At 30.0% G+C, this 19185-nt stretch overlaps 1 protein-coding gene across 3 annotated transcripts in view; it reads right to left on the bottom strand.

Annotated features, from left to right (window-relative positions):
- The window catches only part of LOC119600923 (acetylcholinesterase), a 163306-nt gene extending 144926 nt beyond the window's left edge, over nucleotides 1-18380 (bottom strand). For all 3 annotated transcript variants that reach the window (XM_037951512.1, XM_037951510.1, XM_037951511.1), the window contains exon 1: nucleotides 17739-18380. The gene's annotated coding sequence lies outside the window, so the exon portion shown is untranslated. The remainder of the gene's footprint in view (nucleotides 1-17738) is intronic.
- Nucleotides 18381-19185: the final 805 nt, after the last annotated feature.

Genomic DNA, 19185 nt, shown 5'->3' on the forward strand with positions numbered 1-19185 from the left:
TATCAGTGTGCACGTTATTGAAAGCGCCTTCGATGTCAATGCATACTGCCAGTGTATACAGTTTGCTATCGAAAGATTCACCTATGTAGTGGACAACTTCATTTAAAGCGGTTTCCACCGATCGTCCCTTTACATAAGCATGCTGCTTATATTTAAGGTCATTGTATGGTATGCTGCTTTTAACCATGCTATCGACTATCCGTTCCAAGGTTTTAAGTAGGAAGGACGTAAGACTTATCGGTCGATAGGACTTAGGTGTCGCATAGCTAGGTTTCCCTGGTTTGGGTATAAATATTACCCTTGCATCCTGCCATTTAACTGGGGTATATGCCAATTTTAAGCATGCAGTGAATATCTGTGACAGATGTACGGAAACCAGTCCCGCCTCCATCTGCAAAAGTGCCGGGAAAATTCCATCCGGCCCTGCAGCTTTATAGGGAGCAAAGCTCTTGATTGCCCCTTTCACCATGTCAGTTGTAATAACTATTTCCGTGTTACCCTCCCCTTCCTCCAATATCGATTCATCTATGTTATTCGATATACCGGGTGGGAAATGAGAATCCATTAGGAGTTTCATTGTCTCCTCCATATCCTCAAGCCTCCTGCCCGTGTCATCGATCATAGATTCCGGTTGGACATGAGTTTTGGATAGGAATTTTTTTATCTTCGATACGTCATTTACGCTATCTACCTGTTCACAGAAAAGTTTCCAGGAGTCTCGTTTGGCTTTTCGAACGATTTTCTTATATTCACCAAGTTTATTACGATACTCATCCCAGTATACTGCGGTCTTTTTACGCCGTGCCCGGTTAAATAGTTTGCGAAGAGTCTTCCCAAGGTTCCGGATCTCCCCAGTTACCCAGGGTTTTTCCTGGGCAGATCTCCGCTCTCGCAGAGGGCAGCTGTCCTCGAACGATTCAACCAGGGCACTTGTGAACGTTTCCACTTTGGCATCTATATCCTCTTTATTTCGACATTGAAAAGTGTCCTGACCTAAACGGTTCTTTAGTAAGGTCCCGAACATTGTCCAATTAGTTTTAGACTTATTTCGAAACTTTATCGGCTTTGGTGGTGGCCTTAGTATTTTGAATCTTATGTACCGATGATCAGAAAAGGAGTGCTCGTCCGAAACTCTCCAATCCTGAATTTCGTTTATAAGCTCTTCTGAACATATAGTTATATCTAATACTTCTTCTCTGATTCTATTGACGAAGGTAGCTTTATTACCTAAGTTCAATGTTATCAAGTCTTTAGTATTAAAGAAATCCATGAGGGCTTGTCCCCTGCGATTGGTGTTTGTACTACCCCAAGCTACATGATGCGAGTTGGCATCACAACCTATTACAATTTTCTTATTTTTCCTTTGTGCCTCTTCAACCAGTTTCATCAGATCCGACGTTGGTGGTAGTGTCGGAGAATCGAAAGGCAGGTAAATAGATGCAAGGAATAATCATATTAAATTTGTTGATATAAGAAATTATAAATTTTAAACTTAAATTGTTATTTAAAAAGCCTTTTTTATACCCTTCATCTTTGTGAATATAATTTTCCGACTACATAAAGTATATATGTATGTATACTGTGGATACTTATAGATAGCGGGGTCAATTAAGCCATGTCGTCTGTCTGTCCGTATGTATGTTTGTTGAAATCAATTTTGTGAAGACCTCATATATCTTTTGGATTTAAATTTTTAATAATTCTATCAGACATGCTTTCCTATTTAAAATCATCAAAATTAGTCCATAAATATAATCCGTCCGACAGAAAGACAAAAAAAAATCGTTTAGTTTTTCATTTCGTAAAGAAATAAATTTTTCAAAAAAAAATTTTAAATACTTCTACTGATCAAACAATGACAAATTTGATGTCAAAAGAACAAGAAGAGTTGGGAAATATTTTGTATTATTTTTATGTTATACTGTTAAGATAAAAATATGTCAAAAATTTCTTTTTTGACATCTTTTGATCCTGCCAGAAGAAAATAAAAATAACACAAAATATTTTACAACTTGGTCATTTGACACCAAATTTGGCGGAAGCAGAAGTATTTATAAAATTTTTTTAAAAATCTGCTCCTTTGAAATTTTGTAGTCCTTTTACAAGGAAACAGGATCATCTCGTTGGTGTCTAATTTTGAGTGTCGGATGGTGTAATATGTTGCAGGGCTTATAATATTCAGAAAATCCAGAAAATATCATTTGAATGACTAAAAATTTTCCAGAAACTCCTCTATTATAGATTTTCATTCAATCAGTAAGCTGCGTATTTAATTTTACTTTTCTAGGTTCAATATAATAAAAGATTTAAAATGTATCAGTTGAAGTAGAAAAAGCATAAAAAAATTCACTCCCATAGATTTCCATGCGTTTAGGATGCTGTATGTCTGACTTTGTGGTTCTAAGTTCAATAAAGTACCAACTGAATGACGAAAAAGTACCAGAAACTCACCTTTTATAGATCTTCATTCAATCAGTATGCTGAGTGTTTAATTTTGGTTTTCCAGTTGAAGAGTATGAACAAATTAACATTTATATACTCTCATTCCAACAACTCTCATTCCTATATGTCTGATTATACGTTTCTAGGTTTAATGTTGCAAAAAAACAAAAAGTATTAATTGAAGAAGGAAAAGGTACCAAAAATCCTACAGCTTTTCATTCAAGCACGACACTGAATGTTTAATTTTATGTTCTATGTTCAATAATACAGAAAATTCAAAAAGTACCTTTTGAAAAGCGAAAAAGTACTAAAAACTCCGCACTTATAGGTTCTCATTTATATCGGGCTCTACCTGCTTAATTTCATGTTTCCAGGTTCAATATTATAGAAAACTCAAAATGTACCAGTTATCGAAGGAAAAAGTACTAAAAAATAGTCCTTAGTACCAGAGTTACTAATAACACCCCTTAGCATTTGATTTGAAATTATTTCCTCATCCCAGCTTAATTTCCCACACATAATTTTCCATCTCTGATTTTGGCAATAACAAAAACATTAACAATACACAGCTTCATTTGTAACGAGTTTCTCTTGCTCTGTTTTATTTTTATAAACAAGCAAATTATTGAAGATTCGGATCTTGCAGATATCTGGGGTCTTCCGAAAACTAATTTCAACATACATACAGACAGACGAACAAGGCTAAATCAACTCCACTATCTATAAGGGCTAAATATGCTATAGAAAGGATATATGTATGATTCTGCACTGCCTAACATAGCTCGATTACTTGTTTGTCTTAATTTTAACACTTCAATCGTAAAACAAAGAAACACTTTAATTTGTTGTCCATACGGTCATTAACAGTTTTATTCATTATTTTGCTGATATACTTATTTTTCCGGACATTTAATACAACATACACAAACATTAACACATATGTAAGTATATACATACATTTAGTCTATGTGTAAGTATATTGACATATACACAATTTAAACAGTTTAATGACATAATATTCTTTTATTATACTTTTGTGTTATTTTTTTTTTTTCAACTTTTTTACTCGACAATAAAACGAGCGAATGTTGGAAAACAACAAAAAAAAAGTAATAAAACGGGACAGAAAGTACCTTCAACTGTCGAATTGTAAAATGGTAAAGTGGTCGTGTCTTGTACGTTTGTTTATATTTAAGTGCTTTTAACCACAGTTTTCAGCCATTTCCAGTTTCTTTTGTTGTTGGCACTCACTCACTCTTTACGGACACATACCAAAAAGCAAGAATGTTATAAAAATTTTCGATAATGTGTTTATTTTTTTTTTATATATCGATTTTTATTTCATTTATTCAGTTTTGTTTTTTGGTAAAATTTGTTGGTTTGTTTACTGGATAAATTTGGTATCAGTTTACACATACATATGTATGTATATGTATGTACATGGATACAAACTAATGTAAGGATAACGAGGACTGGTACAATAACGGTAGTATTAAGGAAATAATATGCAGATGATATAATTTGTTATGATATGTAACTGCAAACAGATGTAAATGAAGAAGTTTTAAAGAAAAATGGAAATTTAATGTTTTATTATCACAACGTTATAGGGCTGCATAGATTTTTCAAAATTAAAAAGAATATTTTCAATTTTAGATTAAGATATCTTAAAATAATGATAATATAACAAATAACCTTCAGACAACAAAAAAAAACCCAGATCTGATTAGGTTAATTCTGGTTTAAACATCTGTTGGTCTGTGTAAAGTTACAATGAACCTATTGTGTGAGCAATAGGTTCACTGTAACGTTAAACTACTTTACATAATAACAAGTAAGAAATTATAGTCGGGCGTGGCCGACCATATGATACCCTACACCAATTGCGAATATTAAATGTGATTAATTTCAATAATAAAGCATTTCTGTTAATCTTATATAGGTTTCAAATAATGTCTGTTCATGTTCGATTGTATGCTGACTAGGAGAAATAAAAGATCCAGAAAATAGTATGTGACCCATTTTAACAAATTATATTCAAAATTGCGATCTGTTGCGTGTACACAAGGTTTATACGGTCACAAAGAAGGAGATAGCTTAATAAGGACAAATATTTTTGAGTGTTACAAACATCACCACATTGTGCCGACTTTTGGATAGATAGTAGTATATTAGACGTAGTTAAAAGATAAATGGCCGAAATCGGAAGGTCCGGATGTATGGGGGCTAAGGCAGAAATTGAGCCGATCCTTATAAAATGTGTTATTGGGAATTATCTGTATACATATATAAAAATGAATGTGTGTTTGTTTGTATGTTTATATGTTTGTTTGTTTGTGGGTTTATATGTTTGTATGTTTGAACGTTATAGACTACTTAACGGCTAAACCGATTTTCTTCAAATTTTCACAGCACATTCCTGTATGTCTGGCAATAGGCTACTTTTTATTTCCGATCATGGCGAAAAATGACAGTGTTATTTATAATTATATTAAACTTAGTTGTTCCAATTTTTGGGAAGATAGTAGTATATTTATAGTAGTTATGAGCTAAAAGGCCCAAATCGGTAGGTCCGGTTGTATGGGGGCTAGGGCAAAAATCTATTTGTGGCAAATTTCATCGTGATACTAGTGTTTATAAGTGAATTGTGGACATTCAAATCATTTTCTGAAGGGAATTTTGTATGGGGGATAGGGTCAAACAATGCCCTATCATTATAAAAATCGACAGTGTTATTTATAATTATATCAAACTTAGTTGTGCCGATTTTTGGAGAGATAGTATTATATTTGACAAAGTTATGGGCTAAAAGGCCCAAATCGGAAAGTCCGGTTATATGGGGGCTAGGGTAAAACTTAGTCCGATCCCTATAAAATTTATTGTTGGGAATTATGTTTATATAAAACTCATTTGTGCCAAATTTCATCGTGATACTAGTGTTTATAAGTGAATTGTGGACATTCAAGTCATTTTCTGAGGGGGACTTTGTATGAGGGCTAGGGTAAAATATAATTATTAAGACATATATAAAACTAAATTTTTCCAATTTTTGTAGAGATAGTGGATCATTTAACATAATTATCAGGTCAAAAGCCCTATTCGGGGGGTCCGGTTGTATGGGGGCTAGGTGAAATAATGGACTGATTTCAACCATTTTCAATAGCGTTCGTCCTTGGACCAAGAAAAGTGTTTACATGGACACACAGACAGACGGACGGACGGACGGACAGACGGACATAGCTTAATCGACTCAGGAAGTGATTCTGAGCCGATTGGTATACTTTAAGGTGGTTGTAAGACCAATATTTTTGGGTGTTACAAACATCAGCACAAACGCATAATACCCTCCCCACTATAGTGGTTGAGGGTATAAAAAGAAATATTACTTATTTTCATTATCATATCAATATACTACAATAAACCAAATAACAATTACAATTTTTAAAATAAAATTAAAATTTTGTTACATTTTATTTAGTTTGCAAACTTGAATTTAATTTACACACAAAGATTGAAAGCATTACATTCATATTTTATTAAATCAAAAATATTGTTATAACTTAATAACAATAAAAACATAATTTATAAAGAATTCCATTTCATTATTATTGAATAACGGAAAGACATGTGACATACAACAAGTGCAGTCAAATGCAGTCAACAACCAACTCAGCCTATTGACAGAATTTGTAAATTTTTAAATCACATTTCTTTTTTAATCAGATCGTTCATTGACTTTAAAAAAAACAGATTATTATCAAAAAAATATCATGTTGTTATGTTGTAATGACTCTGTCATATGCAATTTAATATGTAATTACTTTTTTCATTATTACTGCATTATTATTACTACAGTCTGCTACTGTCATTTACTTAGTTGCATCTATAGATTCCCAGCAAAAACAACCAACAATACATCTTCATTCAAACTCAAAATAAACTGTTATATGAAAGTCATTATAAGAGTTATTAAAAGTAATGCAGACGGTATGTAGTAGTCATTGAAAAGTAAGTGGTTATGTAAATAAAAATCATTACCGAGTTTTTGCTGCGTTATTTCAACTTTAAAAGACAACATTATTCTATTGTATCCGCAATAATAATGACGATAAAATGAAATAAATAAACTACAGTAGCAATATAAACAAGTTGGTTTAACCCATCTAATACCCTACATTGTTAAAAATTAAGACCGACTAACCGGCGAAAAGATATGTTACCAGTACCTCTAGTCTGCCGGGACTATAAACTGGTGATGATCAAATGTATCATCGGCCTTTTCTTAGAATGATTCGACATGGGTAGAACTAGAGAACCATATAATCTGATACCACGAGAATCGTTAGCCCGCAGAGCAGAGTTTCGAAATTTGTCTTGTCTCAGTTATTGTAGAGGTACCTTCGGGGTGGCTTTGGTTTAAACACAAATTCGTGGGAAGAAAATGTCGGTTAAAAAAAAACTGATGCACGGTAAAGTCTATAATCCGGATAAGTTCGGTGCTGTTGCCGAGACAAGAGATAATCCATAGAGAAGTAACTGTGAGATTAAGCGTTGGAAATGAGTTAGTGATAAGTGTATATGATACGGGATGAATGTAGGAGTAGTGGACCTTACCCACCAGTATACCTAGAGTGAGTGTAAAGGAGTGGTTTGTGGTTTAAACCCAAATTCGCGGTAAGAATATGTCGGTTAAAAGACTTATGCACGATAAAATGAATGATGGAGGATGTAAGGTATACAAGTGATACTATTAAATATGCCTTCTTTGTGCGAATATGTTTAGGGTTTACTCTAATTTACCATAGAGTAAGAACAAGTTCTCGTCTTATTTTATTTCATGTTTCGATCTACCGATTACATCTCTAAGTACGTATGTCTCTATGGACTAGTCTATTAACTAGTCTAGCCTATTTACTAATCTATTGATTAGTCAGTTGACTAGTCTATGCACTAATATGTTGAGTAGTCTATGGATTAGCCTGTGGACTAGCCAATTTATGTTGACTAGACTGCTGACAAGTCTGTGGACTAGTATTTTGACTAATTTATGGACTAGTTTTTTGAACAGTTTATTGACTAATCTATTGGATAAGGTCTATTGGCACGTTTATTAACTAGTCTACTTTATTAGACTTTTGACTGAGTAGTCTATTTACTTGTCTGTGGACTCGGCTGTTGGCTAATCTATGGACCAGCCTATTTACTTGCCTATCGACTAGTCTATGGATTAGTCTATTGACTAATATATGGACTTGTATGTGAACTCGACTGTTAGCTAGGCTATGGACTGGTGTATGGATTAGTCTATGGACCAGCTTATTTACTTGCCTATCGACTAGTCTATGGAATAGTCTATTGACCAATGTATGGACTTGGGTGTGAACTCAACTGTTGGCTAGTCTATGGACTAGTCTATGGACCAGCCTATTTACTTGCCTATCGACTAGTCTATGGAATAGTCTATTGAAGAATCTAAGGACTAGCCTAATGAATAGGCTATGTACTAATCTATTAATAATATACTAATCTATGTACTAATCAATTGTATTTCTCCTTTTCTGAAGTTTAGTAAAAATGTTACCGATATCGGTGGTCCTTTGAACTTTGTGTCAGAACTTTGTGTAGAATGAAATGTACCAAAAAAAAGTACCACCCTCATTCGACATAGATTTACTTATTTGTTAAAATTCTAATCCAATAAAAAGTACCCAAAAGTACTTTTCAACTGAACCATCATTTAATATTACTATCATTATTATGATTATTTTAAAATCTATATACACACTCTGACATACATACATATACATATGTATGTATAGTTACTCAGATTCACCCATTGATTCACTAATTGTAAAAGTACACTGACCATAAAGAGAGCAATACACTTGTGCTCTTATTATGTGGGTGCAGCAGAGAAGTGTGTAAGGGAGTATGGTGGTCAGTGATTTATGAATATTGTTGTTGTTGCAAATAGCGGTTGTGCTTTATTTAAATTTTTTAAACATGAACTATGTTGTGAACATTTATATATTTGTATCTGTTTTTGTTGATGTATTTAATTAAAACTATAGACAGTGATAGTGGCGTTGATCTCTTGCTGTGAGAAAATTTGATTTATGAATATGAAAAAAAAAAAATGTGTAAAAAATTGTTTACAAACAGCAATGAAATGCAAGAGATCAGGGGTGTGAATTTTAAATATGGAAAGCAAATATTATGTAGATAATATTGAATTGGTTTTAATTAAAATTATAATTTATTGATCAAACTATTTACAAAAAAATTACATGTTTGCCAAATTCCAAGAATTAGAAATGAATGTGCAAACCAATTTGAGCCAATAAAAAAGCCAAGATCTTTTTTAAATAGATTTCGAATGGAATATTAAACATTTAATTTTTATTCTAGTTACGCATTCAACACACAAACAAGTCCCCACTTCAAACATACTGAAGATTGTCTGCGAAAGAAATAATAAAACTGTTGTGCAATTTTAAAGAAAATACAATAAAATTATAAAAAAAAGTTACAGTAATAATGAAAAATAATCATTATGAAAATTATAAGTGTCAATTTATATTTTGAGTACAACAACAAAAGCAATATTTTATGGTGCGTATAAATTATAAAGAAAGTAATTCAGTGCAGACATTAAAAAATTTAAATAAATAGACACGAACAATTATGACAGACAAGTGTGGAGATACAGACATTTTTTTGTTGAAATATTTCTACTATTTGTTTGACATGTCAGTCGTCTGTCTTTTTATTTGTTGTTGTTTTTTTCACAAATTTAAATATTTGTGACTGCAATATGTTTTAATTTCCGTTGCAGTTTTATTATTTTATTTAAACAACATTTTTTTAAATACAATATAAACATTTTCCATGACGGAAATGATATGTTTAAGTTTAACTGTGAAAATATAATATAGAGTGAAAAAATACAGTTTTAAAAAATATTTGTTGAAATTTTTTTTATTAACCAGACAAAACAAAAAGAAGTAAAAGTGGGTGTTTCGGTCAATTATAGGCCGAGCCCTGCAGCCCAGCAAAAACTCGGTAATGACTTGAGCCTGCATAACCACTACATACCGTCTGTTTTACTTTTTTTAATGACTTACATATAATCAGATACGTAAGTACATTATTTCGATTTTTTTTGCACATTCTCCTTGGTGTCGTGAGTGAGACAGCGAACTAACGAACAACAGACCCAAGCTCATATTCTGTGCGCTAAACCTTTTTTGGTTGTGCGTAAAACAAAACAACTTTTTAACTCCCTATTTGTAAGTACTTATTTAAGTAGCTATTTGTAAGCGAGCGTTGTACGTTGGAAAGAAAGAGAGCTTACGAGAACTCATTTTACCGATATCTAGTGTAAAATTATGAATTATATCTGCATTAATATGACTCTTTATTAAACCCTCCTTTTTGCATTAGGTGTAAACATTCTACAGCCTATTAAATCTAGCATCAGCAAAATATTATAATTATTTTTTTTATATTGTTTTTCTTCCATTCCATTGATTTTCCTTTAATTAAATGTGTAATTATTTGAAATAAATATTCATTGCAATGATTTTGTTGGTTCGTTGTTGTTTAGAAATAAAATTAAAAATATTCCAAACATTTGTAAAAATATCATTGTTATTCATTTGCATATTCATTCACCCTTTTTGAAATCTACATACATATGTATGTATGTACAATGTACAATAAATTTATTGTTTATTTCGGCCACTAGAAAGGCAGACATCATGTTGTGTGATTATTGTGATTTATGAATATTTTTGCGGTATTGTATTGTATTCGTTTAATACTTTATGTGGCATCAACATCGCATACAGCTGTGGTTCCATTATTACTATTATTATTTTAGCAAAACAATAATAAATAATAACCTTAACAAATCTATGGCACGACAGGATAGTAAAATTTATTTCATATGGAAATTTTTGCCTAAATTTATATCTAATACTTAGTACAATATATTTAAAGTGGAAAAATAAAAATGATCGATCAGTGGTTTATTATTAAACAATATATGGATTTGAGTAAAATCTATTCGATATACGTGTTTTTGTTTGTAACAGTACTAATAGTTTTGAATGCCTTAATTTAATTTGTAAACAGTTCCAAATGATTGGACATTTCCGCATACCAACACTTATACGAGTCATAACACATCAATCAACAAACTCATGCTTAAAAATCCGACCTCATCACTGACCCATAAATATATGTATACATACATGTACAATAGACCCACTCACTCTGTCTGAAAGCAAAATCGTATTTTTGTAAATCCTCTCAAAATTCCGGTTTATTTATAAGGTTCCCTAAAAGAATGTTTTTTTGAAGTTGAGTATAGTATAGAACTATAGTAGCGATTATATTCTGCGTTTGTAAGTTCTAATATTACAGTCGCTCAATCGTGATCTCAAAAACCTATAAAAATGTTTGAAATTGAACCAAGATTTCATCTAAAGCCCATACAAATAATCTGCCGGAATATGAACTAACTATTAGGAATAATTTTAAAAATCATGTCATATCATAGTCATATCATAGTGCTAAACCGGCTACATTTTTTTTTACTTTTTTATGTTGTTTTTAACACCCATACATCAGCATGATAAATGTTCAAATTAGATGGGTGTCTATCAAAGAACGCAAAAATACATACATATGTACATGTGTGTATATAACTACTGGTAAGTATTTTTTTTAACTAAACCAAAAATATAAATTTTTGGAAAATGTTTTAGTGTCATTTGTATTTAGTTTTATTTTCTACAATAGTAGATACATAGTATACCCAGCAAAAAGTTACATTGCCATGTTAATTAGTTAGTTAGTTAGTTAGTTAGTTAGTTAGTTAGTTAGGTAGCTAATTAGTTAGTTAGATAGTTAGTTAGTTAGTTAGTTAGTTAGTTAGTTAGTTAGTTAGTTAGTTAGTTAGTTAGTTAGTTAGTTAGTTAGTTAGTTAGTTAGTTAGTTAGTTAGTTAGTTAGTTAGTTAGTTAGTAGTTAGTAGTTAGTTAGTTAGTTAGTTAGTTAGTTAGTAGTTAGTTAGTTAGTTAGTTAGTTAGTTAGTTAGTTAGTTAGTTAGTTAGTTAGTTAGTTAGTTAGTTAGTTAGTTAGTTAGTTAGTTAGTTAGTTAGTTAGTTAGTTAGTTAGTTAGTTAGTTAGTTAGTTAGTTAGTTAGTTAGTTAGTTAGTTAGTTAGTTAGTTAGTTAGTTAGTTAGTTAGTTAGTTAGTTAGTTAGTTAGTTAGTTAGTTAGTTAGTTAGTTAGTTAGTTAGTTAGTTAGTTAGTTAGTAGTTAGTTAGTTAGTAGTTAGTTAGTTAGTTAGTTAGTTAGTTAGTTAGTTAGTTAGTAGTTAGTTAGTTAGTTAGTTAGTTAGTTAGTTAGTTAGTTAGTTAGTTAGTTAGTTAGTTAGTTAGTTAGTTAGTTAGTTAGTTAGTTAGTTAGTTAGTTAGTTAGTTAGTTAGTTAGTTAGTTAGTTAGTTAGTTAGTTAGTTAGTTAGTTAGTTAGTTAGTTAGTTAGTTAGTTAGTTAGTTAGTTAGTTAGTTAGTTAGTTAGTTAGTTAGTTAGTTAGTTAGTTAGTTAGTTAGTTAGTTAGTTAGTTAGTTAGTTAGTTAGTTAGTTAGTTAGTTAGTTAGTTAGTTAGTTAGTTAGTTAGTTAGTTAGTTAGTTAGTTAGTTAGGTTAGTTAGTTAGTTAGTTAGTTAGTTAGTTAGTTAGTTAGTTAGTTAGTTAGTTAGTTAGTTAGTTAGTTAGTTAGTTAGTTAGTTAGTTAGTTAGTTAGTTAGTTAGTTAGTTAGTTAGTTAGTTAGTTAGTTAGTTAGTTAGTTAGTAGTTAGTTAGTTAGTTAGTTAGTTAGTTAGTTAGTTAGTTAGTAGTTAGTTAGTTAGTTAGTTAGTTAGTTAGTTAGTAGTTAGTTAGTTAGTTAGTTAGTTAGTTAGTTAGTTAGTTAGTTAGTTAGTTAGTTAGTTAGTTAGTTAGTTAGTTAGTTAGTTAGTTAGTTAGTTAGTTAGTTAGTTAGTTAGTTAGTTAGTTAGTTAGTTAGTTAGTTAGTTAGTTAGTTAGTTAGTTAGTTAGTTAGTTAGTTAGTTAGTTAGTTAGTTAGTTAGTTAGTTAGTTAGTTAGTTAGTTAGTTAGTTAGTTAGAAATACACATATTACCCCTTCGGAACTTCTGTGCTCTCCTTTATCAGTGTCTCAGGAGTGAATCGAACCCACCACCTCCAGTCTAACATACTACAACACTCATTACTAACCCAAAGCCGGAGATGCAATACCTTAGTGCAAAACCTGTTCTATGATCACAAACATAATCATTAAAACTGCAGGTTCTGTCCTCAAACATATTTATATCATAAGTATAGTTAAAATAAAGAGACCTAATGTTGCTGCTAAATACATATTAATGCGGGTTATGTTGTTGCCTCTGGTGATGATGATGAGGGTGTCAGTTTTCTATCTTCTTTCGTGTTTATAATTGTGCCCCTGTTTTATTTCAAAAAAAAAAAGAATCATGTATGATGATACTGATGCTATATGTTGCTGTCACAACGGTAATTGTAATGTATACTCATCATACAAATATAGTATTTATTAGATTTCACTATGTTAGTAATTTTAGAATATGTTGACCACAATTTAGAATTTGTAATTTCGTTCGAATATCAATAGTATATAAGACAATGTATTGGATGGTCTATTCGATTCTATTCCCTGCTTCTATTTAACCGACTGATTACCCTAAGTAATAAACATATTAACTATTAACTTCACAGGATCACTTCTGATGACGTCCGTATTAAATATTTTAAATTTTTTCCCAATAAGTGTCATACTTTATGAGTTTATTGAATACGAATAAACATTACTATTTTTGAAACAAATATATATAAATAAAAGAATTATTTAACTCGCACATTTGTGTAGTATTTTTATAGTTTTCTTAAAAAAGTAGTTTTTTTTAGTACAAAATAAAATACCAAATAAATTCAAAAGGGACTTAATTGTTTTAACGACCTACTGAGCTAAATACGCTCTTAAAGTCTTATCAAAAAAATATGTCCAAAAAAATTCTTAAAGATGAAAATAAAAATAATATTAAAGTACTAAAATGAAATGTACAAAGTACTTGGCATAAATAAAATGGAAGAAAAGTAACAAGCAGTAAAAAAAATATAATAAAATATACAAAATAATACATAACTAGTAAACATTTAGAACACATACATACATAAATAAGTATATGTATAGATAAACATATGTACTTATGTAGTATGTATGTATCAAAAGGAATACTTTGTATCTCCTTTTTCCTTTCTATTATGTCAGTATTATAAAAGAAACAAACTATCTCACAATAAGAAATTGTGCTCTTTTCATCAGAATATATAATATTTTAAGGTAGGACGAGACTAACGATGACGATGCCAATGTTGTAACGACCCACTAACTGATTGACTAACTTAACGATGATAAAATATAAACTCACATACATTCAAAATGAAAAGGTATCAAATCGACACAGATACATACATACTTATGTACATGTAAATATTTACATGTTGTGCTGCTACAAATCCTTATAAGCATAAATACAGTGTTCATTTAAAGCAATAGTGTTGTAACTTAAAATTTGGATTTTTAGCTGTTCCCCAAATAATGTTTTACTTTTTATGGAAAGGACCACTTTCATTATGACTAATCCGAACTTTTTTGACCTAACTAGGGGCTAGTCGTAAATCGTGAATCCATATTGTTCAATTTTCATAATTAAAGACTCTTAGTTATTTGGAGTTAAGACGTTTATGTTTGTATATATTAAAGTGTAAAAGAAAAATTAAGAATTTATAAGATATTTTACTGTATGATAAACATTTGCTTTTTTATTTTTACAAACATTTTAAGTGTATCTTTTTATTATTACTTTTTTTGTGGAATTGTTTATTTATTTGTATTTATAGCAAAATATTTGTTGTTGGGTCATGCTCAGTGACCCAACTTTTGAAACCGATGTCTTCCTATCGGTATGAAATTTTCAATTGAAATATATTAGTCCTTTTCGATAGTAATTTATACACAATTTTTCTACAAGATCGGTCAAGAACTCTTTGAGCTACAGTGGGTCGATACAAAACAAGTGTTTCTTCTCATCTATATAACTCATTATCTATTGTTCATAGCAAAATGTATTCCTAATAGTTTCAATCTTCAATCTTTCGAACAAAATATTTAAAAAAGTTTTAAATTTTTTTTTTAAATTAAAAATTTTTTCCACTTTTTTCCAAAGTGAGTTAAAGCTAAAATACACTAAAATTTAAAGGATTAAAAATATATATTTTGTTGTACCAAATTTTATCGAATTATGTTTAAAATTGAGACCTTTGTAAGAGACAATTATAAGGTTTATATCCTTAATTGACTTTTGCATTTTTATATATTGCAAATAACAGTTCAACACGCAACCCTCTCCACTATAGTGATGTAGGGTATTAAAAGCTCAGCTGGTATATTATACAAAATAGTAAATAAATAAGTAAAACGTAAAAAATCGACCTCAGACAGTGCGTATCAATACAAATATATAGTAACAACTACTTATATATATACAAGTGTACATACATAACATACATATGTATATTACATATGTATGTGCATTAGGGTGGGCCCAAATTTAAAGTTAGGTCAAAGTATAAAAAGGACTTTTTTATCCTTTAATTCAGCTCACCAAATATTGACCACATAACAAATTGGCTCTGTTTTAGATTACAATAACCTGCCTGTATAGAGAGATACAAACTAATGACTATGTACTTGTCTTTCCTCTGTATTGCTTGGGACGATTTAAGTAACCAATTGACTTCTATTTACATTAAACATATAATTATATCACCAAATCTTTTAATTTTCATATAAATAAGACATTTGGAAAAACTACTGCCTAAAAAGCATACATTTACTACTCATAAAACTGCAGGGTTACATTTATTTTGGATAAATACACATATGTATGTGGTTGAAAACAACATCATGTTTAAGTATAATTTTACGGTTTATTAGTAAAATATACTCTTAACTAGAAGTAGTAGTTGTAGCATAACCGTTTTAATGTTCTTCATCTTTAATTTCAAACAAACACAGCATGTGTAAATTTATTTGAGTGTCTGCATGTGCGTTTTACATTTCCCGGGAAGAAAACTTTTACTTTCAACTTACACAATTTATATAAAGGATCTTTATTCTTGATAAGTGTGTTCATTTCTTCTAAGAAATATAATTAATTTTCAGGAATTAAAGAAGTATTCGGTAAGAAGTTATAGGCAAAATAACAATATAGTAAATAATAAATAATACTGAAAATAAATTGTTATATATATTTTTTTTAATTTCAACTTCTCAGAATATATTATTGGCAGTTTTCTATTCAATTAACTTGTTTACATTATTTCTATTATTTATTTCAGGGGTCCTTAAAGTAAAACACCTCGGGTAGTTTAATTTTAAAAACTATCCTATATGTTCTAAGTTTAAATCTTTTTATTTTTAATTGATTAAATTTTTAATTGGCTTTGTTGTAGTTATTACATTTATGCCAATTAAATTACAATATAAAGATTTATATATTAACAGAGTAATTTTAGAAAATTTAAAACGAAAATATTTAATTTTGAACATGACCCTTTCGGATTTCAATGAAATTTGCTTCACACATTCACACATTTTGTCTGTCTATCTGTTTATCTGTCTGTCCGTCCATGTAAACCTTGTAATCAAACTACAGGTTGCATTTTTGAAGATAATTCAATGAAATTTGGAACATGATCATCTATTGTCACCTAGCCCCCATACAACTCAACCCGCGAAAAGGGCTTGTAAACCTTTTAATCAAAGTACAGATCGCAATTTTGAAGTTAATTCAATGAAATTTTGCACATCATATTCTATTGTGCTAGACACGAGTTCTATTGAAAATGGGTAACATCGGTCCTATTTTTGACCTAGCCCCCATACAACTGAACCCCCCGAATAGGGATTCTAAGTATATCTAAGACAAGGTTAAATTCACATTTTATTTTTATAACTGGTATAGGGTATTAAATGGTGGGCCTTGGCCGACTATAACTTCTTACTTGTTTTACATATGAAAAGGACAAGGGCAATATACAAAAAGGACCAGCAGCATCAAAAATTTTCAATTTTTTTGATTTAAAATATTTCACGCAAAGTTAGCTTTTAAAAAAATATAAATCGTTTGTGCTGATGTTTGTAACACCCACAAATACCTTACCAATCGGCTCAGAATCACTGTCTGAGTTGATTTAGCTATGTCCTTCTGTCCGTCCGTATGTCTGTGTCCATGTAAAGCTTGTGGGCACGCCAAAGGTCACAATTTTTAAGACATTTAGATGAAATTTAGCACGTACTCTTTATTTGATCCATGGATGCAGCATATTGTAAATGATTAAAATCGGTCTATTATTTCGCCAAGCCCCCTTACAACCGTATCCCCCGAATAGTGTTTTGAGGTCATAATTATGTTAAATGTTCTAATATGTCAACAAAAATTGGTCAAACTTAGTTTTATAAAAGTCTAATTGACACTGCCGGTTATCATAATGATCGGTTCTCATTTGACCTATTCCCCATACCAACTTCCCTTCAAAAAATTAAGATCAGAACTACCTTCAAAAACTAGACACAGTACTAGGTATGTGTAAGTCCTCTTCCCCTTAAGCTAAGTTCCAAAACTGTCCAATAACAAGTTTTAGCTCTACAAAGCTTCACTAGACTAATCTCAAATAGTGACAACTTTAATCAAAATCTTAAATTATAAATAAAAAATTGTATATCACTGCCTTTTCATTGGGTTTCTTAAAAATAATAAAGTACCTATTCCATATGGTAGAATTTACACAATAAGTAGTAGAGATTTTTAGAAAAAGTTCTCTACAAAAGTATTTAAATAAAACAAAAAGCATCAAAAATAAAAACAAAGAAAACGCAAAACACAAAACACAATAAAAGATGAATGTCTTTGTTTGACTTGAAAAGAAAATGACAAAGAACGTAAAAAAATTGTAAAAGTACCTGTAAATAACTTTTCTTTTAGCTCTCACACTCATTAATAAAAATTATATACATAGATAACGGTAAATATTGTGTATTAAATATGAGATGTAATAATGAGAGCACTCGTTTTACTGCTTAAAGTAAAAGAAAAACAAAAACATACAAACACAATTGTTATTAGAAATAATTGCAAAATCACTTACATTTAATTTGTTGTCCTTAAGGTTTTTTTGTCTCTCTGACTTGGGCTCTCTCTATAAAATTTATGCCTCGTTGACTGTGTATAGGTATTTGACTTTGAATCTTTGACACTGTTTTTTTTTTTAATTTATGATAAAGTATATATTTGTGGTTAGTTTTATTTGTTTTTTTAATTATTTTTTATTAAATAATTGTGTAAAATTTGGTTAAACACTTTTTTTGCACTTTAAACTTTTTGTGGTTTTTTATATAATTTTATTTTTTATAAATTGTTTTTTTTTTTGAAGATTTATTTTAAATGACTGAAATTATCAAGAAATAATTTTCTTAATTTTATTTATTTAAAAATTTAATTAAAACTTATTTTTCTTGATTTCTTAATTCTCTTATTCTTTAATTGAAATCCTTTTCATACATAAAACCTTTCACCTTTCAAAACTTTTTCTGTCATTACTCAAATCCTTAATTTGTTTATCTTGTTTTTTATTCTGCTTATAACTTATTGTTGTTTGTTTGTTTGTTGTTTTATTTTTTTGATATTTTTATTATATTTCATCCAACTAGAGTATAAACTCGTTTTACGATTTTCATCTACCACCATGTATTTTTTAGAAGCTCAAAACTCTTCAACGTCTCTAACTAAACTGATTCAAAAAATCCAAAAGACAACATCTTTAAAACTAAATTTAAATCTGTGATAATTTTATACAAACTCATACACATGTATAACACTATAACAAATTTTGTATTGTACAATTCGTATAAACACCCTAATACTATTCATGCAACTCTCTTTCTATCTCTCATTTTAAACGAACATTGGAGAGTAATTGTTTGTGTGATAAACTTTTGCTCATCACTGACATAAATTAATTGTTATACTTAACAAAAGAGCACCTACATATGTACATACATATGTATGCATGTCTATTGCCATCCCCCGAAACAGCTCAGTTAAATTTGGGGGAAAAAGCTTTCTCTTTATCAAACACTTCTTCCTCAGTAATTTTCTTTATTTTCCTTATAAAACAATTCTACCTGGTTTATAAGTTTGTTTACTTTTTTCTCTTGCTTGTTTTTCTTTCTTTTTTGTTGTTGATGAAGCTTTCGGGGGCCTCGTGTTTATTTTGTAAACTTTGGCTTAACTTTCATCATCGCACTCATGAGCAGTTGTGTGTGTAAAAGCATTTGCCAGAGTGTAAAAACGCAATAAACATTTTTATGTAAAAATGTTAATTTATGGAACTTCGAAAAACTTTGCGAATTGTGGTACACATCTGTCCGGCTGAAGGACATGGATTCGAAGAGACTAACTAACTAACCACTAAACTCAACTAACTAACTAACTAAAACTAACTAACTAAACTCTAACTAAAAAACTAACTAACTAACTAACTAACTAACTAACTAACTAACTAACTACTAACTAACTAAAACTAACTACTAACT

This window comes from Lucilia sericata, unplaced genomic scaffold (assembly GCF_015586225.1).
Source record: "Lucilia sericata isolate MDLA Ls3-8-SP2 unplaced genomic scaffold, ASM1558622v1 Contig000128F_arrow, whole genome shotgun sequence".
In the NCBI taxonomy this organism is placed as follows: Eukaryota; Metazoa; Arthropoda; class Insecta; order Diptera; family Calliphoridae; genus Lucilia; species Lucilia sericata.